Raw genomic sequence first — 26,252 nt, 5'->3', positions numbered from 1 at the left:
CATATTTTTTTCTTATTTAAGGAAAATGATTTCCTTCAGTTATTGTGGCAAATAATAAGCTACGTGGGCCCTAATGCCAATAAGGTAATTGTTAAAGGACGATAAAATCAAAGAGAACCATAAAAAAGAATATCCTATTCATATTATTGCATCATCCTACGAATGTTTGATATATCATTGTATTTTATATTATTAATAAATTATATTGTAACTACATAAAAAGGCAGGTATAATTCCAATTCTAATCTAAGAAAGTCGAACCACTTAAGACAAAGAGATTCAAATTGGACACTTGTATTGCGTCAGAGCATTCATGAGCCGCACTGATTACGCTCATTGAACGATTGAGGCTCCACAACATGGCGATTGGCGAATCTGAGCTTTAATAAGGTTAAACAGAATAGATAAAAACACTGACAGACAGACGCGTATAAATTATTGTTGTGCTAATCAATTTGCAAAAGGTGAATGGAGCAATATATGGTTTTGTGAACGTTAGTAAAGGAAACAGGTAGGTAGTTTAAATTAATTTATTAAAATAAATAGGTTCGTAAATATTCGAATAATTAAATTAAGTGTTTATTTATAAAGTCCATACTTTTACGGATAACTCATCTTTGACCGTTAAATTGTTGTATTTTGAATACATAGAGCGCGCGTAAAGGGTCCATACAAGAACGTAGAGTACCCCAGCTTTTTTTGAAACTGTATACGTTCTCATGTCGACTTTATAGTAAACAATTGTTTTAAAAATTATAAATAAATGTTTGTAACAATGAATAATCATTACCCTTTTCCTATTATTTTCAATGGTTAATTATTACGATTATCATCATCTTAATTGATTATCTGAAAACGAATTTTCAGACAACCGTCGATCAAAATGCACAAAACTGAATAGCCATCCCGCAACCCTTGCAACAAGGAAGGCAATAAGAGGCCATAGAATCGTCGATTCGCGCCACAGATCTGTCTAATATCATATTGGAATTTGTGATGCCGTTTGACCCCTGTTAACCTAGATTACGCTCCTCGGCGCCTGATTCGTCCTCCCAGCATGATTGTGTTGTGACACAAACTGTAATGTATTATGTGTTAACTCTTGCAATCACGGCTAGCACCACAATTACAATGGATACGTTCGCCGAACCTACAATTTATTTTGTTTCGTGATAAGTAATGTATGGACGGGTTAAATGCTTGCGTTTGAAAGGACGAAGAGGTTGATGCTGTTTTGCATTTGTACTATGATGAATTGAGAATTATGTAATATTTCAGTAGATTAGATATTAAAATTTATATCAACAGAAATAAATTCATGAGTAGGTACATAATAAGGTTATTTTGACCCCATCAAATAAATTTAATTAAAATATAAATATTTTGAGTTCCAAAAATTGAAATTACTAAAAATGGTTGGGAATCTAGACAAACAGAAAATCAAACTTAACTTAACTTAACTTAACTTAATGATCCTTCAAACATCACCTCACTATATTTACCTTAGTTAGGACACGAATCGAGAACAAATTAAATAGTTCTTTGTTATATAACCTACCTATGATAACATGCTTCCGCTTAAATATTTATTTTAAATATAAACCGTGGGAGTAATTAATTTGGGTGTTATCACCCTTAACAACATATTTATTTAACATTGTTTCACGTATCAACTTATTATAAAAAAAATATAGGTACCGGCCGAATTGAGAACCTCCTCCTTTTTTTGAATTCGGTTAAAAAACAACCAACACTGTGCCATAAACATGAAAACTTCAGAGCGATTGTTAATATGTTTGTCTGTGTGTCAACAAAAACGTTTGAAATTGCAAATTATGTTATTAAAACGTCATACAAAAATCATATCTTGTGGATCATACCAAAAGCATCACCCCTAATAAGGTGTCTTGCAAAAAGATATCCTCATATACAGACATACACGTTTAAAATTATGCGCATTTGTTTCATAACGAGTAACAATTTAATAATTAATACGAAAAACTTATAAATACGTAATTAAACACGCCTTCCCCGCTTTAACAAACAGAGCTCAACGCTGTCAGTTAATGTAATCTTCGAATGTCACGTAAGATCATTAGGAATAATACACTTACTCTATTTACCAACTTATCTCATGATGTTGTTTAAATAATGTATTTGTGCTACTGTGAATTGTGACACACTAGCATGGAAATCTTTGCAAATATGTGTGTATTCGATTTCCATAACATGGTAGTACAAGGTACTAAACTAATGAACGTTTAAAGTAACATAACCCTAAAAATTAAAATACATAATTTGGAAAATCTAAAAGTGCACGCCTCATAATTTTTTTTTAATAAATATTTATTAATTATTATTTTTGTTTATTTAATAACAATTAAACCACATCGAATCAGACCCTGAAAAATGAAAGGGTTCTATTCCTGAGCATACTCAAGCGTAAGAGAGAAAAAAAGACTCGATTAGTAAAGTATTTCGGTCACTATCGTGTTAACAAGAAAAAGGATCCGCACATACAGACACACGGACGTCCAAGACAGAACTTTTTTAAACTGTTTTTTAACTAGTTTAAATAACAAAAATGACATCAAAAATATCATGAACGTTAAAAATAGTGTTTTTTCTTAATAAGTGTGTGTATGTATTATCTTACAAGTGCAATGTATGATACATAAAGACATTTTAAGTTTGAAAAATCAGATGTTTTGCGCGAAGTGACAGTAGTACCCACCTCAACGCTTCGCTTATGAGGCGTGCAAAAAACAAGTATCTACAGATGCAGTGTATATTATATATCCTATATCTGATAATAATCATAATAGGGTTAAAAGTTTTTATTGCTTAAAAATTAAAAACACATTTAATATCAACCTCCAAACTTCCAATTATAACAAAGTAAATTATTTACAATTTTGTTGCTATTGAAAGAAACAAGCAAAAATAATTCGAAGCAAGGAAACTCCAGTGATTATAAAACAATTACACATCTTTATCATAATGAAGCCAGTATATTTAAATGTAAAAATAAAACTTTTTAATAATATAATGATTTGGTAACAATCAAATCTAACAATTAATAGTTGCTACTAAGCGCCCTTGAATCGCAAACAATATATTATGAAATACTTTCATTGCCACAAATAACGAAATGATTATTTTTTGGGTTTTAATAAAATATGTTAAACTTTTTAATACATTTACAGTCTACAACAGCATTTTAGCATCAATTTCGACTCTACAATACCTAGTTAAATAGCTTAGAACATATTTTATGCCAAACATGACGTTAAACAAATTCGAAGACATGTTGACCTTTTCTAACAAAAGTTTACTAGAAAATCGATGCGTGTACGCAGGCAAATTAAATTCAAATGTATTGTTTAGAAACCTGAACACATTAAATCTTGTAGCATCAAACATAGATCGCACCGAACATGCTTATCTGAACAGGGGCTGCGTAATGGTGACATACAAACAACAACCAAAACACGATAGTAACATTTACCATGGCATTACGCGTTTTGTCTATCGCACTGAGCCACGATTATTTATGTCCCACTTATTTATACGAGATAACGTGAATATCTCGTATTTGTATAAGATGCGAGTTATCTTTTAATTCTACAGCTGTCAACGATGTCGGAGGCGTACCTCACATGCTCATTGTGTTCTTACTTCTTATTCTATTTAATAGATCAGCGTTACGTAAGAAAAGTACCTACACAAAATCATCATCATCCCTATATACGTTCCCACTGTTGAGGCACGGGCAATATTATAATGAGAGTACATGCCATATAATCCACCACGCTGACCAAGTGGGGACTGCGGATTGGCGGATGTCACATGTCGTCGTACTTTTGAGTTTTGATTCTGACATGTCGGTTTCCTCACGATGTTTTCCTACACACAACATTGGAAACAAATTGGGAGATTTTAAGCTATTGCATAGCTTCTATCGCGGGTCTTGAGCGCGGGGACCGAATCCAGAAATTCCGTAACGAAAAAACCTCACGCTCCCCACTCCGACGGGCACACTCCTTTACCGCGGCAGTCCCCGAGTGCCACACGTCTTTTTTTTAATATGGTCTTGCTTTATTTTGAAATTTTAAAATATTTATTACTCTACATTTACCAAAATTTTGTGATTTTTTTTGCATAATACATACTAATTGTGTCTGTGTATTTCTTTGTCAGATAAGACTGATGTACCTGTTGTAATTTGCAGTTATCACGATATGGGAATTCTATGTGTTCCAATCAAGCGACCCATAAAATAATACCTTGATAGAGCAACTTTAATGTGATAACTACTTAAAGCTTAACTTATCAAAATTTAAACATAAAGCTATAATATAATTTACTAGTTGTCCGCCCCGGCTTCGCCCGAGGTACATATGAAAAATAGATGTTGGCCGATTCTCAGACTTACCCGATATGCACAGAAAATTTCATGAGAATCGGTCCACCCGTTTCGGAGGAGTATGCAGACTAACATTGTGACACGAGAATTTTATATATAAGAAATATCACATATTAGCAATAATTGATAAGAGATTAACTGGCCAAAACTAAAAAAAAGATAACATATTAAAACCTAGAAATGTAAATCGAATGTGAAGCATATAAATAATACAAATAAATAAAAAATACAAGAACATCATTTAGGTAATTACTTAAATGTAATATAATCGCTACTATATATAAAATGACGTAATCATTACTATTACAACATACTAATTTAGCAAACACGTATGGAAGTTTTTACTTTAGATATGAAAAATACGCACAGCGGTGATAAGAAACCTAAAATGTATCTGTAGTATTAAATATGACATACGGATTTTAAGGAATTAATAACAAACAAATCTATACATATAATAAATCTGTAGAAGGGTCAATTCTGTACATTGAAAATATTGAAAAAATAAATAGCAGGGGGTGTTACTGGATCGATACCAAACCCAAATATGTGATTAAAAAAATTTTTGTCTGTCTGTCTGTCTGTCTGTCTGTCTGTCTGTCTGTCTGTATGTGAAGACATCACGTGAAAACTAACGGTTCGATTTCGATGAAACTTGGTATAATTATACCTTATTATCCTGGGCGTAAAATAGGATACTTTTTATCCTGAAAAAATACGAAGAAAAAAAATAATCTTAATTTTTCAGTTTTATCCATAGACGTTGTTCTGTAGAACAGCGAACACACGTTGGGTATTATTATAGGCCTAGCCGTATTTGAGTCCAATAGATATTTATAAGATGTTATTGTCAGAGTTACTCAAAATGGAGAAATGAACCATCCACGCGAAGACCGACATCCGCGCGGACGGAGTCGCGGGCGGAAGCTAGTATAAATATAAAAAATGTTATCAACTACATTTAATTATCCATTTCATAATAATAGCAGAACATTCTTATATAGTTGATCTGCTATAATAATAATTCGTGTAAAACCGCGATATTAAAAACAACAAAATCATTGCATGGTTATTTAAAAACAATTTATGCTATTTTAAAACCATTTTCAACATTTGAGTTATACAAAATTTATTTTTTATATAATCATCAATACTATTGCTCCTCTAAATTTCTACTAACCGAATACACATAACACATACAAATTTATTAATAAAAATCATTCATAATTAAAAAGCAAATAACCAAACTTCACTGCAATGTTACACGAATATTTAACAAATCTGGATTTATGTTTATCAATGGCTGATTTAGTTTACTCGTTATCATTTCGCCGTCATCAGAGCCATGGACGCGACCCGTTTTGAACCATATTCATAATTTTTATGGCTTTTATGTGACTTTATGACATACAGTTTTATGACCAATCGATATGTAAATTTAAAAAAAATGTGATAATTTAATAGCATTTTTATTGTATGGACTGCTTGGAGATTAAGCATATTCTGATTATTTTACAACAAACAACACGTATTTGTGAATCGATGTAATATTAATAATTTGAATATTAGATCGATCCGTGTTATAATATATTCAAAATATTAGTTTATGAGTGTGCGAACATTATTATATCTTTAGCGATTATATTATGTTTTCCTAATGTTCGAGAATAATATTAATCTATACTAATATTATAAAGAGGAAAGGTTTGTGTGTATGTATGTATGTATGGTTTTCACGCATAAACTACTGGACTGATTTTGATGTAATTTGGCACAAATAATCTTTAGACCCTGAGGAAGAACATAGGCTACCTTTTATAGCGAAATATGTACCACGGGCGAAGCCGGGGCGGACTGCTAGTCAGTAATAATCTGCAGCGAACTAGTATGAATTTCCAGTCATAAAGTATCAAATCATATGCTTAATATTCACATATTAGTATACGTAAATAATAAACAGAATTTTCCTTCCACTCTTTTCCCATACTTCAGTCTTACTTCCCAAAAACACGTTAAAACATATCTAAATACTGTTTACACTCCCGCGGTAGCCAGGCTTCGTGTAATCCAGTGACTACGCTCAAGCCTAACCTTATGTCAATCCAGCCTACTTTATAGTGCCGAAAGAGCTTTAAAATAAACCTCGGAATGTCGTGATAACAACATTTATCTTTAAGATTAGAAATGGAGACGTCTAATCCCCATTTTAAGAGTACTATTTGTTTAAATTATATTATTTTCTAGATGATCTGTAGGGTAGAATTTTTGTGGCTGACGAGAGGGAAGACATCATACTTCAACTACAACGAAAAACTGAAATATTAGATGAATCTTCTATTAAAAAAGATAGGAATTTTATAAAAATAGAGTTACATACAATGTTATGTATGTAACTCTATTTGAAGTGAAACTTCTTTATCGGGTTTGGAAAAAATTTAGTGTAACATTTTTTCGTTACGCGTGACATTTTTCCGTTACGCGCCATCTTGTTTTTATCTCTACCACGCGTGATTGACGTATTTCTGTAAAGTTCCATATAGTAAATTATTTTATGAAAAATAAGGTCATAAAGAAGTTTCACTTCTTACGTGTGTACACTAGTACACGCAAACATTTTTTTTAATATTGTAAATGGTGTTCCGAGGATAATGTAGAGCTATAACATAATTTATATTAAATTTTATTTAATTGAATAATTAAGTTTGTATTATTCTTAATCAACACATAATTTAACCCTATCTTCCAAGGCAAACGTTTGCAACTTGCAGGCGTTGAAACGGATACAATCCAATGTTAGACTGACTGACCGGTTGGCTTGGTTGGTACTTGGTAGTGGCCCTGCCTTCCAAGCCCGAGGTCGTGGGTTCGATTCCCACCCGGGGCAATTATTTGTGTGATGAACATAGATGTTTGCTCTGTATCTGGGTGTTAATTATCTATGTAAGTATTTATTTAAAAATTATATATGTATGTTTATCAGCCATCTGGTTTCCATTTAACACAAGCGAAAGCTTAGTATGGGGTCAGATTGTGCCGTGTGTGAAAATTGTCCTGAAATTGTCCTGAAATATTTATTAAATATTTATTTAGACGTTACCAATGATTAATATAGGTATAAAGTATAAACAATCATGTATTGAAAGCCCCCACTGAACTACTGAATTTATCCACGTGCATATTAATCAAACTAGCCCTTCGCAGAAGCAACAGAAACTTTTCCCACAAGCACCGTTATATTTTCCGAAGACATTCTCTATGCGCGGCGCGGCAATCTGCGCTTCTCTCATTATTCCAAGGGCATACTATGAAACGCTTGTCAAACATCCGTTGTACAACGTTTACAACCACTATCGATGATCTAATGAATTCATTAGTTCTATTTACGTATTTAGTGGGTGCTTTACAGGTATTAATAGATGCTGGAACTTAGAGCCTTTTTGCGTGCTAATTTGTATATTTTTGCAGATTTTGTCAAATTGACATCGTATTCAGATCTGGATAAATCATAAAATTATTGTTGAATGTGCCTTCTCCTTTGGGAGGTTGGCGATCATTAGGGCTATTTCAATTTTGGAAACCGCTGTTCTGAACAATGATTTTGTACTCTTCCCAAACCATTGACGAAGATTTCTGAGCCATGATATCCGTCTGTGGCCAGGTCTCCTTCTACCTGCCACTTTGCCCTGCATGAGTTGAAGGAGTTCATACTTCTTGCTGTTACGCATTACATGACCAAATTATAAAAAAATGCAGTATAAGAGTTTTTAAACAACGTTCCAGTACTACACCGAAAAAACAAGTCAATAAGTATATTCACGTTAAATATCGCATATCTACAAAACAATATTTATGATTTCAAGCAAATAATGGCTATCTTTCATTTACCATATAACTCACCAATATATTTAATTCCCACATTCTAAATAAAACAATAAATATTGACTACGGAAGCGGTTGTTATCATCTATTTGATTGAGGTCTATAAAATTTATTTTATCAAAGAGAATACCTAACATTGTATTTATTCAGTGACATATTGATTAATTAATAAACGTCGTTTTATTAATTGAATGCAATATTGGAGTAGTTTTTATCTTTCATTGCATTTATCTACTTAATTATCTCTCACTTATGATTAACAAGCTATGGTCTGCAACGCGATTCGTGTGAAATTTATAATGTTTTTAATCAAGACATCCTTACTATATTAATAAAAGTGATGTTAATAATATTATCTAATAAATTATACTTGAAATGATTATTTGTTTGTGGACACTAAAACGCTTATATTAAAAATATTTGACTTTGTATAAATTAAACAATCTATTTTGAAAACTTAGATACATTATATAATATTATTTGCTCTACAGTATTTCTGAACGACCTTTTTGCTTCTTTTTAGGTTTTTCAAATATTGGTATCCATATTTAATTATAAATAATGGTCATATCTACTAAAAATATCTGATAATATGTTAAAAATAAAACAAACTCACCAAAAAACAAAACTATAATACCTATTACTCACAAACTAACGCGTCAAATTTCGAAACGGTTCAATGCGGCTTAAACGAATTCAGTATGAGCAATCCATTAACACGGGTCCGCTAGAACCTCCTAATTAGTGTCATTTGCACTATTTTTGTACGGGATAAACACAGCATATTGTCGAACTGAACAAATTGGAAACAAATGGTAGAGAGTGCTAACTCAATTTGGATAGCGTGTGAGCCATGAATGTTACACCATCGAGCATCGTTTTACAGTTTAGTTTTGCTACTGTATGGTCTAAATACTGTGACGTTTAATGGTTAAAGGTTTTTTTAATAATCACCCATTAGAGTTATCACCCCAATGGATGACCCAGCAATTGCTAAGCAAAGACAAAGTATTATTCATGCTTATCTATACATATTCAATCCTCTTATAATTATGTATATCATAGTTCAATACATACTATATAGACATATGTCCGCCTCTACCACCGATGTGGACGTCTCAACGTGACCACGACCACTCTGCCAAGAGTGAATCGACAAAGAATAAGAAGAATAGACATGAGTATTGTAAACATTTATTTTTAAAATCTTACATTCAAGCACCAATTGGAAATTTAGTAATTGGAAGTTAAAATCAGATTTCCACATCTCTAAGATAATATGTATAAGAAAATAAATAAATTCAATAAATAAATAAAAAAACATTATTATAAACCCTCATTAAAAATTACAAATACGTATCTATTTACTTAAATATATCAATAATTTCCACAAATTAAATACAAATCAATACAATATTTACGTAATAAATTAATCAAACGGATATTGAACACGAAAACCTAATCACATTAAACAACGCAATACCTAATCTCATAATCTCTTTGAAAAGTGCACAAATACCGACACTTAATGCGATAAAAGGAAATCTGTGTGTTAATCTCCGTAATCCACGGCTGATTCGATAAACGCCTATAATTAAGACATTATCGACATATTGTTATCCGTAATCAGATTTAACATTTGATCTACGTGACTTATCACTTTTGATTTTCTATGAAACGCACTCTTTCAAGTTCTGAATTATTTTATCATCGCACATTTTACTTTGAATTGAAATAGATTATCTGTTTCGAATTTGAGGAATACGATAATGCAAGATTGTGCATTTTAATTCGTTACCTAATTAGATAATCGCGTAAATTGATTTTTTCCTGTGGCTTTCTTTTATTAAAGTCGTTATCTGAATCGTTTTATATCACTGAATGATTAATAATATCTCTTAATGTTATTCCTCAGTGAGGCATTGTATGGATCAGCTAATTTATATTTTTATTTTATTACCAATTGAATGAGTTGAATAAGAAACAATCTCGGTCAGTAATAATCAAGGATATTCTATCGAGTCACGTGTAATCGTGGCACTGACTGTCTTTACCTACTAAGACCTACTTGTAAATATTGTATTATTAACCAGCACAATCTATGTGTAGTGGATTTATAAGTTCGCAGTATCGACGGTCTAAACACTCCAGATAGGTGTACTCGATACATACACCATTAATTAATCAACGATAGATTACCTACAGCGATGATTATCTCTAACTTGCACTCGAGTACCGAGATTAATCGAAGTAACCCAGTTTACCCACTCGCGGTCGAAATAGTCGTGAAGTATCGACTTTGAATAATACTTATTGTATTCGCAACGTACGCCATAAATTATGCAATAATGCATTTTATAAGGAGCGTCTACGGCGCAATATGGATATAACGTAGGAACTTGGAAACACACCGGGAACAAAAAAGCTATCAATGGGGCCGCGGGCTGACCGCGGAGCACATTAGATATTGTTGACAAAACTTCCTCTTCAATTAATATGCATCATCAGGTAATGTCGCGTACGTGCGCTGCGCCGAAGCCCCGCCGCCGCGCCCGCAGACTACATTTTCGCATGCGCGACACATCCATGCAAAATTTTAGGCGGGATGCGTTTGCTTATGTAAGAAACGTCCAGTAAAAGTCACCATACTTTCCATCGACGCCTCTTTGTCTTCACGGTTCATTGGCTTCGAGTTAGACAGGGATGGAGACGTTAGCGCCGATGCGTTTGGACAATGCACGACGCATTCGGTAAAAGCGGGTTTTGACGACCGCTGTCGCGCATTCCCATGCAAGGTATGCCCGCAGGAGCTATGTCGGCAATTTAAATATTACGGCTACTCAAAAACGTGAGATGTAGGTAGTAAGAAAACCCGTGTGGGCTCCGATCTCGCCGAAACTGAGATGCACTGAATCGAGCCGAAAAAATTATTTTTATAATTATGAGGCGACATTTTTTCGTAATTAAATCGTACTTCTTGCGATGCTCATATGAGGCGAGCGTAATTAATAATGCCCATGAAAAACATCGCGTAGTCTCCGAACGCATCTACATGATGAGATTATGCGCTATAAAAATTCTCGGGGTTTTCGTTTTAATTTTGGTCGAATTAAGTATAGAGTAGTTGACATTTTGCGCACAGTCGCCCACGTCGAGCATTCATTCCCATGTCGGCACGGAAAAATAATATTCAAATGGATTCACGCGCGCGCGCCTCCGTCCGAATTTTGCAACCTCTTTTGATGCGCCCGCGCCGATTCCGGCAAATCCGTCGCGTCGGAAGTGCGTGGCGCGCGCCCCGCCGCCGCTCGATGTGTCGATATGCCCACATGTCGTTGACCTCGATCAGGACCTCGATAAAACTTATCATAGACCGTTATTGGGCAGATTAAGAAGCCGCCCGAGATCTTAACCTCTAATAACTGGCGACAATGAGCGAGCCGCGCCGCGACCGCTCTAACTCGCATGTAAATCGAATCGCATTTGCATGTGAAGTGCGCGTCTATTTACATTTAATAGACGATATCGACTATGAATAAATTTATATATAATTTTAATATTGATACGTTCTTTTTCCACTTTAATTAGCAAAAAATTCACGTAGTGTAATAAGTTGGTAACTGTAACGAAAAAGTGGTAATGAGTGCGAACTATCGACATTAGGTATTCCCCTCACTAATCCCGTTGATACGTATACGGTCACACAATGCACTTATTATTCGACAGTTCAGTTTCTAAGTAAAGTGCATACAGATTGAATACAACGTTGAAATGACGTGTGCGTCTGTCCTTCGAATGTCTGAATATTAGTTTCAAAGAATCATGATACAAAGTAGAAAATGAATCGATTAGTATTGCTATGGATTATCCAAAGTAGTAAGCGTGCACGAGGCTGGAATATTTTAATAATGAAACCGTTGCCAATATTATATGGAACAGTTTAATGCGTATATTTTAAAGGAAAGTTTACTTAGCTGTTATCTGATGCGGCTAAAAATAATGTATCAAGGTTTGCTTTATATATATATACTAGCTTTCCGCCCGCGGCTTCGCCCGCGTTTTCAAAGAAAAACCCGTTCCCGTAGGATTTCCGGGATAAAACCTATCCTATGTCCTTTCTCGGGTATCAAAATATCTCTATACCAAATTTCATGCAAATTGGTTCAGTAGTTAAGGCGTGATTGAGTAACAGACAGACAGACAGAGTTACTTTCGCATTTATAATATTAGTATGGATATGTGTAATGTATAATTTTAACGAATTCGGCTCGTGAATTGTAAAGGTTTTGTACACTAGATACAAAATTATATGGGAATTTAAACTTTTTTTAAAGTATTCTGTTTTAGATTTTACTTTTAGATGTGTAAATTGATGTCTTCATTATGGTCCGGGAGCCAGCAGCAGATTTTATGACCAAGTTCCTCTCAAGCGGTAATTAGTAAAATGCATCAAAGTATAGTATTATGAAGCCTCGTGAACGTCAGCTGGAGCTCGGTTGGGGGGAAGAGCGGTTGTAGCCTCCCGTATCAGCTGACGGTTTTTCCACCAAGATACAGCCAGCTGACATATATATTTATCCACAGTTACATATAAGCTATCATCAGGTAAATTTTTGTTTGAGAGGAAATAACGGAAAATAAATTTTTCTTTAAATTTAACTTTCATGTTCGAGACACCAGCTGACGTATAATACACCATGTTGTAACCAGCTGACTATTTTTTTTCGTTGAGATATTGGGTTAGCTACAATTTGACAAATTTTTAGCTGAGAGGAAATGAATGAATGAATGTATTTTTTTTCCTATGTGCGTGGGAGGCTACAACCGCTCACCCCCCCAACCGAGCGCCAGCTGACGTTCACGAGGCTTTATAATACTATACTCTCATGCGTCTGACGAATTATCTCTTGAGAGGAAATAGTTAACCAAATTTGCACCTGGCTCCCTAACATTATATTTTTCAGACCAAAGGAAAATTACAATGAAATCTTATGGTCAATAATTAAGCTAATTTATGATCGCATTTAATTAAAAACACGTAAGTATTTAATTTTTTATTAACTCTAAGTTAAGCAGAAAGAACTAAATTTATATGAACAGGTACCACCATAACTCAGCAAATGACAATAATTATCGTAAAACAATTCGACAAATCTGGTTTTAAGATGGAAAGCATACAATCAAGGTTTTTGCTTATACTTCAAACGTGTCGGGAACTCAAAACAGAGGGATTCTGTTAAGGCAATTAAGTGAATCTTTCCTTGTAAGTGAGGTAGCGTATACCTGCATTTTATGATCCTAACAATGAATAAGAAATCCGGCTATGTCCTGCCATTGTTTATACTGTTACGTCAGTTACAATATCCCCATAAATAGGATCATCAGTTAAGCTTTGACGCCCGAGGACATTGTGAATACGTTCTACCTGATCTGTTATTTATGGCTAGAAAAAATTAACGGGATAAACTAACTTCTTTGCGACCCTTTCGGCTTAATTTGAGTTAACTTATCTTGTTATCCTAGAAATAGAAATACCTTGTTTAGGTGCTTGAAGTAAATTACGGTAGCGATTTTGTTTTGTTTACTGCACTGAAAACAACAAATTTTGTAATTTCATAAGATAATAGATATTGTTGCCTTTTTACGTCGGCATGGTTTTTTCGGCTGTAAAATTGAACGAACAATTTCTAAGAGGGCTTTAGAAGTCTTCCGTTGAATATTCATTCCATAATCAATCTCACTTAATTAATCTGTTTTCATTTCTGTCTTTATCGTAACTATACGATTATAGACGTCCTCTTGTTTACAAACCACAGTCAACTTACACTCGGTTGGGATCGGCGTGATTCATTGACTATCTATCAATACGTACATCTCGGGCTCTGGAAGCAGCCACAAAACAGAGATTAGAGTTCGTTCACACAGGATTTTATTCCTCTGCATCAATATCGATGCGCGTATCGTTGCATGGCTCTTACTCATTTGTTGTTGTAATTGTAAAAGGGATGGCGGATGAGATAAGTGGGTCGATGACATTTGGCTGCGTCCGATTACTACGATTATGCACTTTGAGCGTTGAACTTTACTACGAGCTTTGATATACGACTAGCTTTGATAATGCACTTGATGCGTTTCGACTGATCTCGTGTGACCTGTGCGTGCGATGCCACCGTCTGTTGTGCATTGTACTTCTGCTCATGTGAGCATCGATGTATTGAGTGATCACTTCAAGGTAGTAGTATGCACAGAGTGTAAAAACCTTATCTAATTACACGTATTTATAGCAGACTTCCCCGAAACCTAAATTTATTGAATACGTAACATTCCATTTCAAATTAAATCAAACACTGATAATGAATTATTATCACTATCTTGTATAGAAACAATGAATGTTTAGGCTTTTGAGTTTTTGTTGAATGCAATAAAAACTTTTATTTGGAAAGTCGTTTTTTAAGCCCACTTAAAAAGCGATGTACCTGTACCATTAAGTTTATGATCATTCCTTTCAAACAGGATAACTGTGTAAATTAAAAATTATTGTTAAAACAAACAATGGTAAACTCGTAACCACAACTAGTATACGTATAAATTCCCATGCCATAGATAAGAGAATCTATCTGAATGTAGAAACCACTATTACCACTATCGCATCCGTTGATAGCCGTACGATCATTCGTAATCTATTGCTTTAACCGAAAACACTAGCCCCTACAATACTGTAATTATCGTACACGATAAAAATAAATTGTGACAAATAATAAGTATTGAAAACATGGCTTTGAATTATAAATACACAGAACTTACGCACTTTTTTAAATTCTGTTTAACATAACATCTGCACTATTTAATCAGTTACTTTGTATTCACATAAACAATCAATATAACGATAATTAGCTGTATTTTTTGTATAAAAAAAGTTTTAATAAATCTACATATTTATATCTCAAATAATTATGAATATTCAAATTGCTTAAAAAACATACGTTTTTAAACATTCTAATATAGAAATCTGTTTAAAACTAAAATATTTGTTATACAATTTGTTAAATGATGTTTATTAACATTAGTATACATAAATCCAAAATACAATTTCCTAAGTTCTGAATCAGTGATTCGATCAATTATTTCGTTGAATCGAAAATACCAATCTTAATCTTAAAGCGTGAATGACGGTAGATATACAGATACTAGATAGTGTCCCAAAGGTTACAATGTCAATTGACGTCGACTAAACCATAGACATACGTTGTTCTAAACGTTTAATCAGCACAGATTCTAAATATAGGCACTTATGCTATACCAACCGACATGCTGATGTCAGCAGACCTTTGCGATAAATTAATGCTATGCGTGTAATTTTGAACTTATTAATTTCGTGCATGCAACAAATAATGCATTGTTTTATAATTTAAATGCATGTTTTATTTAGTTATGCATTCTAATCATATGTGATGGTTTATATGGCATTCATTTTATTTTCTAAAAAATGTAGAGATCCCTACGACACCCGCAATTATGTTAACCAAGGTAACTTTGCTTTTTCATTAAATTCAATATATCCTGAAATACTTAAAAAAAGTAAAAAGTACCAACTCATCATAAACTTCAGAAAATCCCGCGATACCGTATCTGTAACTATTGTAGTTTGTCATTTTATGATTAAAAAGTTAATTAAAATACCAGTTTATATTAATCCTTATCCAAATAAATTACTTAATATTCAAGGCTGTTTCAGTAGATGCAGATTACTTTTCAAATTATTCGAATTTCTTTCTTTCAGGAGATATTATTATATTAACAAAATTTAACAAAAAATGCGGGAGTCACTGAAAATGCAAAAAACCCGGGCAAAGCCGCGGAAAGTGGCTAGTTGATTATAACTGTTAATATCGAGAAGCAAAAATTAATCCAAAAAAATTACCTACTACTTCTTTCAGTGAAACAAATTGTATAATATTATTTACAAGTACCTATTAGGTACCTATTTTGTAATATATGCTTTTTATCATTGTCATTGCTTGAATATAAAACAAGTAAATCACATACTTAATAGATTCCATAGTTAATTTACATTTTAGCAAACCTATAAATACATTAAAATTAAAAGACAAGTTTTATTAAATCGTAATCATGAAGAAATCGTATAAAAGCCAAGGCCACAGAACAAATAATTGAAACAATAAAATGAAGTGATAAATTATTTGTTGATATTGGAAAGTTACTTTTATAGGATACAAACGATTTGAGTTAACAATAAACATATCTACAGGAAGGGCAAAGGGTATCGAACAGGATTAAGGGACCACAGAACATCGTATAGGTATATAAAAAATATAGTTATATAAAATAAAAACCCAGTTACTTAAGTGGTAAAAAATAATACATCACAGCTTCTTATTGAAAACAACTCATCACGATAACTCACGAAAATGCATGCATTATAGAAGAAAATCCCTTAATTATTCAACTTTAAACAATGTTTTTGAAAACAAAATGTAATGTTCTCCTATATATATTTAACAAAGAGCATCAAATTCAGCAATATATATTTTATAAATAAATAGAATAAAAATACAATGAATGATAATGAAAAAAAAATCAAGAAAAAGCGCTGTCTGATAATATAAATTTCAGTTCTACAGTTATCGAAGTTCTATCGAGTTTAATAGGTACATATTTAATAGCAATAGCAATGATTTGATTCTTGGATAATTAAAGGTTTTCGTACGACTACAGTCTACATGTAAATATATAAGATTCTACACTAATTACGGGAACGCATCGCTACACTAACAAGTAACAGGCCTAACTTATCGCGATATCACTTTCTGATAATACGTAATTATTCTATTTTTTTCGTCACGTTATTTATGTGAAAATATTGCGTTTGTTAAATGGGGTGCAATTAGACATTCATGATTTTGCGATACGATCGGAAATTAAATGTATTTTATTAGGTAACGGTTACTGAATTTAAGATAATTGATACCGAGAAAAAGTAAAATGTGAGTGAAATTAAAGCAAAAAATTAATTCACATACAGATGTAGAGTGGTAATGTAGAGACAACAAAGGTAAGGTGTAGTCCATTTAAAACATTTTTACAATCAAATAATTAGAACTTGAATTCATAAAAGAATGAGAAATACTCACAAATAAAACGACTTACATTCAAAATCTCTGAAAAAAAAACTGTAAAATGATATTTTTCTCAAAAACATTATAAAATTTGCAAAGCGCACGCCAAGCAAATATCTCCAATTAATATATAAATAGTCACTAATTTAAAAGCAATAAAATGTCTTTATTATTTAATTATTTCGTAGTTTAGTATTGTAGGCCCGGTGGGTAGTCGTGTGTGTCACCGGCCCCTCAGGCGAAGCAGGGATGCATTCATTGTTCTTCTATCCTATAGTTTTACTATATTTTGTTAAGTTTTTTTAGTAATAGTTCAATTAAATCAAAGAGATGTCACTCTTTTATTCGAAATGTATCTCTGCCATGTGATGTGATAATATCTTCTTTCTTCATATATATAAAAATGAATCGCAAAATGTGTTGGTAAGCGCATAACTCGAGAACGGCTGAACCGATTTCGATAATTCTTTTTTTATTATATTCCTTGAACTACGAGGATGGTTCTTATGTAGAGAAAACGTAAATATTATGTACCACGGGCGAAGCCGGGGCGGACCGCTAGTTGACAATAAATTTGTTTAATTTATTTTAGATATTTAGGTACACCATGAAGGAAGATTAACAGGGTTATTAACAGGGTTGTTAACAGGGTTAGCAGATCAAATATCTTTACACTAAGAACTAAGAGTAACAAGATACATAATATATTCACAGATTACTCAATATACTAATTACTACAGCTACCGACAGCAGCTGCAGTAAGCTACGGTATAACCTCACTCCTAAGTATTATTTTATCTGTGATTTATCTATTGCTCTTACTCTTAGTTTTATTATTGATGTCATGTTAAAGATTGATTTGTTTGTTTATAATGAATAATCTCTGAAACCAGTCAACCGATAATTATTATATCAGAAATTTACATTTACTATTTTTTATATTACATTAAAGGGTATGAAGAGGCTTAAATGTTGAATGTTACAAAACCATTAGAACATATTTAGTAAAACATAAAATTAAATTGCTTTCATAGGTTAAGCTCAATCATTAGGGCCGGCGCCCACTGCCGGCACGGCGTGGCATGGCAGGGCAGAGGATTTTATTACTAATGAAGTTATTTTGAATCTTATTTCAATCAGTTTAGAATTCAAGTTACTTTATTTCGATGCCACGATGCCGCGACGTATCGCAGGATGCTGCAGCATGACGCGGCACGCCGCAGGATGCGGCGGCATGACGTGTCTTGCTTTGGGGTCGAGGAATTATGATTGCTAGCTTGTTGAAATAAGGTTGAAACTTATGCAGCATTAGTGGGGCTTTTAGCAGGATGCCACGGCATGCCGCGGGATGCCATTGCACGCCGCGGGATGCTCTGCCGTGCCATACCGTGCCGTGCCGGCACTGGGCGCCGGCCCTTAATAAGCATAATTTATTAACGTTTCATGAGACAAGCCCATTTGCTATTGACTGCAATAAAGAATCTATAGAATACATACTTGGGGCATGATATACAATCGATATCGAAGCCTAAAGTATATTTTTTAGAATTTTTGTCTGTTTGTCTGTATATGTCCTGGCTAAATTCAAAAAGTATTGCATGGATTTACTTCAAATTTTGCATGAATATGACCAACAGGTCGGGCCAATATGTAGGCTGTATATCATCACGCCACCAGTAGGAGAGGAGCAATGCGGGTAAAACCGCGGTCTCTAGTACGTAATAACATCAATACAAAAGCAATATTCTAATCCGTCCCCGTAAGGACATTTCGCGTAAACAAAGCATTTGAATGTGGGGGTGCATGTACACTTACATGTGGGTAGGTTAATGATAGCGGGCTTCCGCCGCGTCACACCTGAGAGCGTCTAACCGCCACTGGATATAGATACCCCTCGGGCGTTACCCCGCACCCCTTAATTCAACGCACTATGCGTGGCGGTGATATGGAGCTGTTTTTACCGCCTAAGTTTATTCCCACACTGGAGCTTTAGTTTTTTGGATGTTGTTTTCGGACGTCTGCAACTTCAAGTCCAAGTCCAAGTCCAAGTAAGTTTCAAGCTGATAAAACATTTTGATGATCTTATTAGTAACTGTGCAATATACATATGTATGTATTTTTTATATGTATAACAAGCTTGTAATAGATGCATAAGAGTCCAATCTATCATTAAATAACTTATCACTGTGCTGTTGTCATAATGGTTATAATTATAGTTTTCATATCGCAAAACTATGGAAGTGATAAAGTTAATCACTAAATTAGATATTGAATTATTCCGATAATACTGCATTATAAGTGCATTCAATTGATCGCAGATAAAAGATAAGCGTGTTGGAAATTGAAGTTTTATCAACTCTATGTCATTACTTCGAACGCATTACAAAAGGTTTTTGAAGAATAAGTAAGAAGTTCAATTAATCCTAATTTGCCCGCTAAGATTAAACTTGCGATATGCCATTCTATAAGAACCCTTTACTTTCAATTCCCTCCCTTTTAAGCCGCTTTAAAAGAGTTTGACAAACACGGGGCTAATGCGTAACGGAATTATTTGGGCACATCGGTTCATTTTAATAGCTATATCTACGTTTAAATTATAGTGCTCCGTGGTAAAATATGTCGGCAAGGCATTGGTGTGTTGCGTAATTAAAAGATACTACAAAATGAAACTATTTTTCTTTCTTTTTGTACAGTTTCCACGCATTCAATGCCCATACACCTGATGCGTTACTTAGAAAAAATATATATGTTTATTGTTTATGCATATTCAAATTATTATTACAACATAATATTGTGTTTTACTACATTTTTGCATCCATTCCATCAGCGCATACGCACCCTTATCGAAGTATCGATACCAGGCCAGTATAGCCGTTACAGCGCGTAGGTTTTTAAGTGAAAAAACCACAATTATTATAATGATTGTCCTAGTATGGGATCCCGGCTTGTTTATGCAAATATCCATTCTAATTAAGAGGGAAAATTATTTTTCAACGTAGTTTGCATGCGCTATGCGGCGGAATCGGAGTAAAAACTGCGCAGGCGATTGTAATATGGGGAACGGTTCATTGTCATCGGAATAAGTAATAGAATGGAGAGTTGACTGATCTGTTGATAGGTACAAACGATATGAGGTTTTTATAACAACACGTTCATTACTTTCTCGCCTTGTTTTAATCTATGAAACCTCTCGGTTTTTAATCGTCTCATAATGTGTGTGTATCATTTCAATTAATTACTTCAAATAAAGATTTTTCTCAACAATACATTTGTTTGACTGCGTAGTTGTCTGCTGTGTAGACTCTCAGTCTAATCGAAGATATTCAGTAAATATATGCAAATAAAATACCACTTACGTATTCGACCATTAGAAAAATCCTTCATTTGAATTATATGATGATTATAATATCCGTGTTCACATGTAGTCAATTTAAGGGCATCTTTTTGTGAACATTATAGATTTAAACATCGTTAAAATGTTATATTGCGTTATATGTTTATTCTGGAACCGTTGCTAGCGTTCCTTCATTAACAAAGCATTGTCGAACATTTGATGCGATTCCAGATTGTCGGCCGATAGTTCAGGGCGTGGAATTAATTACTTAATACCAATGCGTGCATAAACGCGTGCGATTTCTAACGCAATACCGCAATTATGTATTTTTTAACGCACTAGATAGCGTTTTTGAGAGCTTATCGCGTCGTGCGCATGAACCGAAACGATATTTATGAATAAAATCGTATCGTGTCGAAGCTATACGAGATAAACACATTTATGGGTTTCATTTAATAGTATATTGCACGTCAATTATGTTGCGGATAACATATCTAGCTTATGAATAGATCAAATCCTCGGTGTGCGTTGATGTATGAAATTTGTTATCGGTGAGAAATGTAGGAAAAAGCGCGGGAAAAAGTTTATTGTAAGATAATCTGTTTTAATTCTATATATTTTTTATGATTGTTAATAAATTTCATAGTTTTAAGGATTAAAAATACAACCCAAATATTAAACTTTAAAAGCAAAAGCTCCTAAGCCTAACCAAACGTACAAAATAACAAAATGTTAAAAATTATTAATTAAAGTTAGACACATTCAGGAAACATACTGTAGGTACATATACGTTAATTTGCGTGTTTAAATAAAGTAGGAAATTTAATTATTTAATCATTAAGTAATTATAATTCTTTCGTTTCGTTTGTCAATCAGTTGTTTACAGCTAATCAGTTATTACCTACATTTCAAAATCCATGCAATATACATATTAACACACCGCAAACACCAGTGTACATACTACATAGCAAAATCCGTCCAAATTAACATGTACACGCACTATCGCTTAAGGACAAGCGAGTCATGTCATTTCAAATCCAGTGACCAGCATGCAAGTCAAATAGCCGTGCGTGCGTTTTCCAAAACCACTTCCTCCACGCATATGATGTATAGAAGCGACATGTGTGCGTGACAAGTGCACACATGTCTATCTCACTTTCATGTGATCTTATCAAAGTCTGTAATAATTTTGCGAAATGCTGCTTTTGGCGAACTATTGGAAGCAGTATGGACGAATTGGAAGCACAAGAAGATATAGAAGTACTAGCTTTCCGCCTGCGGCTTCGCCCGCGTTTTCAAAAAAAAACCCGCATAGTTCCCGTTCCCGTGGGATTTCCGGGATAAAACCTAGCCTATGTCACTCAGAAATGATGTAGCTTTCCAACAGTGAAAGAATTTTTCAAATCTGCCAAGTAGTTTCGGAGCCTATTCAATTCATACAAACAAACAAACAAACAAAAAATCAAACCTTTCCTCTTTATAATATTTGTATAGATAAGAATGTTCTTTATTGTAATATTCTCTAGTATGCAAAACTGATCTCTAAGTGTAGCTCAGCTGTACAACTAACTGTGCAGGAGTACAACTTTACTAAATAGTTTTAATTAATATCTAGATATTGTCACTATTTTATTTTTAATAGGCAATGATAGTATGTGTGATAGGTAATGTTAATTAATCTTCCCGAACCGCATAACAAATATTATTCTTTGCATGTTTAATGCGAAAACAATATTTCTTATTTTACCGAGCTTTCTGAATATTAAAATTTCCTGGAAAATCTCATAAATATAAACACAACAATTTTAGTAAACAAAGCAACATTACTAAAGGTTATCATAGTAGATATCCCTTTAATATAATTAGTAACTGCTTCACTCGACTGTTATTTGTTACCCCGTGAGGCCATGACTCTTATTTCTTGTGAAAAATCAATAAAAAATAAAAACTGCAGTTGCATACGTAATCGCTAATGCCGTATAAATATGTATTTGCATAGCATGTGTTTAACAGTGGATTACTAATATCTGCATCATAAAAACATTGGCTTATAGTATGCTTATAGTAACCATCGACCTAGGGTTGTCAACTTAACGATTTATTGCATGAGAAACAAATACAGTATTATGTTAAATATATTCTATATGGACAGGTTGATAATAAATTCGACGTAATGGGCACTTTATTTTAAAGAAAACAATCATTAAGTCAATCTTTATGATTTGATATGCTTTATATTCAATATCTTTCACTGTTAAAAAAAATGTTTAAGTAGTTAAATACCTACCGTTCTGTTTGACTTATCGTGTTTCTACGTGTATATAAATTACATCTATTAACCATTACAATAAACGTGCGCCTATAATAGCCATATATCTATGATGTTTCACATCAAAACGTTTCTTATAAAAATATATCAACGTATCAAAATATGTTTCGCAGTTACCCTAACGTGGTCACGCACACATAATATGCGGGCACACATAGACATTCGTGGCCATCAATATTCGTCTGTTTCCGTCATTTCCCTGCGCAGTCGCCGATCGCGATGATTGCTCACGCGTTTCGCATCACTCACCCCTGCCCCTGGGATAGCACACACAATTTACATAGACTTTACTATGCACCTCGAAATGTTTTATAACAGAAAACGGTAATCTACATACGTACGCTGCACGAAGAACCATTGACGCATGCGCTTAGCTGATACAAAGTGATATTAAGTCTTTAATTATCTTTTAACTATGCTCGGAATACCAGCAATCGTGCGAGCAATGCGAAGAATGTCTAGCGTAAACATTATAAGAAACAAGCGTGTTTTAATACAAAAAGTTAAAGAAAACGACTTAACATACACACAATCCGACTGAACGGAATAATTCGCTCAAAATGTTCCTTATAATTAACAATTGTTTTCCACAATTGACCAGACTTGTCCCATGCGACAACAATGAGCGAACACCAAAGAATTATGGAATACAAATTGAATTAAACAACTCCCAGGTATTAAAACGTTTAACAAATGCGAAACGCACATGGCCTGGGCGTGTCGTGTACACAGCTCTCACCCCATTGTTTATCCCACGATTAAAACCAATTCAAATACTAACTCGCACTCAAAAATTAAGCTCGAGTGGTGCTACGGAATCCTTTGTTTTAGACACAATGCACACTTGGTGCTACAGCGAAAACTGTGGACGGTTTTAACGATTATATACGGGGCCATGTTAACATGGGGCTTATTTTTTAGGTTATGTGTAACTATAGTTCACATCTATTGTTTGTCTATTATAAACTATCAGAGAGACTGAGAATGTTAATTTTATTTTGCTTTTATCCTCCAGGGTATCTTCCCTGGCATTCACAATTTAGGAATGACAAAAGCTTCAAAAAAATACCAGAATAAATCATCAGATTTAATTATTATTGTACAAATACATCTTGTAGAGTGTAAGTACATAATTAGACTCATTTTTTAAATGACTCTTATACATTAACAATCTATAACACTGAATGAATATTGCTATTAGATGTTTTTGCTAATTAAATTTTCGCTAAAAATGCCACGCAAGTTTTCAAAACGCTCCACATTTTTACTTCAAAGGCAACGCTAAGCATGGATTATAAAGTGGGGTGTTCGTTATGAACTCTTCAGGCTGCGCCGGCGCAGACGACAGCTGAGCTCTTTGAGAATTTTTAGCAATTAACCACCCTATTGTGCCTTTATTAGCGATGTATGGTGATTGCTATCACCGACTTTCCCCTTTGGCAATATATGAGAAATTAATTTGTCATTTTGATGTAGAGGACAGTTACAGCTTATTCCATAATGAGTGCCTGGAAGTTTTATAACGGTTCTCCCTTTATCACATATCAAAATTATGAATACTATAGAGCATAATATATTATTACTTGATAATTTTATAACTTATTCTAGTTGTATATAAACCTTTTTAATATTCACAAAAACTTCAGCTCCATTATAAACAAAGGCAAGACATAAGTCGAACATTAAGTTCCCAAATAATCCCCTGCATTACGATACCAGAACTGAAATCGTGTTTGGTGGTAATGCAAAAAGTGGTCCGTAATCACAGTGAGCGTTACATTTACGCATGCTTTATCGTCAATCAATAATTAATATCTGGAGGCTGGACGGCTGAGAGGCTCCCGAATTTCGCGGAGAAGCATGAGAGCCGTTCGAGTAATCGCACTGGCAAAAAATGAAAATGAAACAAATACGAAATACTCCATTACTGATACGGGTGGCGTGGAGTCGGCGGTCGATTTTATCGGAAAATTATTTGTGATTTTAATTAATCAATATTGTGAATACGAGATGGTATTTTGCAAATGGAGATGAGATGTAATGTTAGTGACGGAGTGATTGAATGCCACGATTTTTAATGTCGGAATACTTTGATTATTTGTAATTACGAATTATTTTTTGTAACTTTTTGTTGCTATTGAATATGTTCAAAGTATAGTTTCTTTTTTTAATAACGGTATTCATAATCAATGCAACGGCAAATGTGATTCTCAGTTAACTCAAAGATAAGTAGCAGTTAAGAGTTCTTATAGACTTCATAAATCTATTAAAATGACATAAGTCAAGAACATTAGACGTCATCTCCACACCATCCCTATGCGCTGCGCCGCGCATTATGTATGCAGGGCGCGGCGGGCCGCGGGCCACGTCAGCTATTTGCTCGTGACCAGAGGGCTAAGCCATTCAAGGCTATACGGGGCCAGTTTTTGGCCGCTTTTGACTTGATCCGCCACTTCAACGCCCCTGCACCCGCTACGCACCAACTTTCATCACGCTTCCGAGAAAACGGATTGATCGACAATACATTTCCTTAAAAATGAAAGCAAAGTGGAGCATTCGTCAGTTTTTACGCGTCACACCGCGTGGCAAAAACGCTAATGAGCCTTTTTCATTGATGGCTATGGGAATGGAATGGTACACTTATATCGGCAAATTAATTTTTATTAATTACTTTTTAATGTTCTTTGAATGCCAGGCGACGAGACGTTGGTGTTCCTTTTGCAGAGATTCGTGTAAGTAAGTTTTTACTTTTGCATGTGTCCAAACAAACGATATGTAAATGAGAAGGGTAACATATAAGTTGTTATAATAATAGATACACCTGGAAACTAGATTTAGAGTAATTAAAAAGGATAAGAAGACTTTGGCCACATTAAGCGAAACTAAAAAGATGACTCAAAATAAAATTAACGTCAAAGTTTCTTCCCCTAACCTTCGGTAGGTACATAGACACAATCCGACACAAACATACACCGTTACTTAACCCGTATCTCCATCTTAACAGTGTTTGCACAATCGTAGTTACTTACCGAAAACACCCGTCCATTATTAATTGCACTCAGGTGCTAAGATTATCCTTATTAGGGTACCGCAAAGCTGAAGCTTCCTTACAACACGGCATGTATTAATTTAAGTAATATATTGGAT

The 26,252-nt window shown here is 33.9% G+C and overlaps 1 protein-coding gene across 1 annotated transcript in view; it reads right to left on the bottom strand.

Annotated features, from left to right (window-relative positions):
* The window catches only part of dve (SATB1_N and homeodomain domain-containing protein dve), a 65,008-nt gene that overhangs the window by 31,700 nt on the left and 7,056 nt on the right, over positions 1-26,252 (bottom strand). The gene's annotated exons all lie outside the window — the stretch shown is intronic.

The sequence above is a fragment of the Colias philodice genome, chromosome 6, assembly GCF_061535455.1.
Source record: "Colias philodice isolate Cphi_HAF_F1 chromosome 6, ilColPhil1 Martin Lab GWU primary, whole genome shotgun sequence".
NCBI classification, from domain to species: domain Eukaryota; kingdom Metazoa; phylum Arthropoda; class Insecta; order Lepidoptera; family Pieridae; genus Colias; species Colias philodice.
This window is presented reverse-complemented; position numbering and strand designations above follow the sequence as displayed.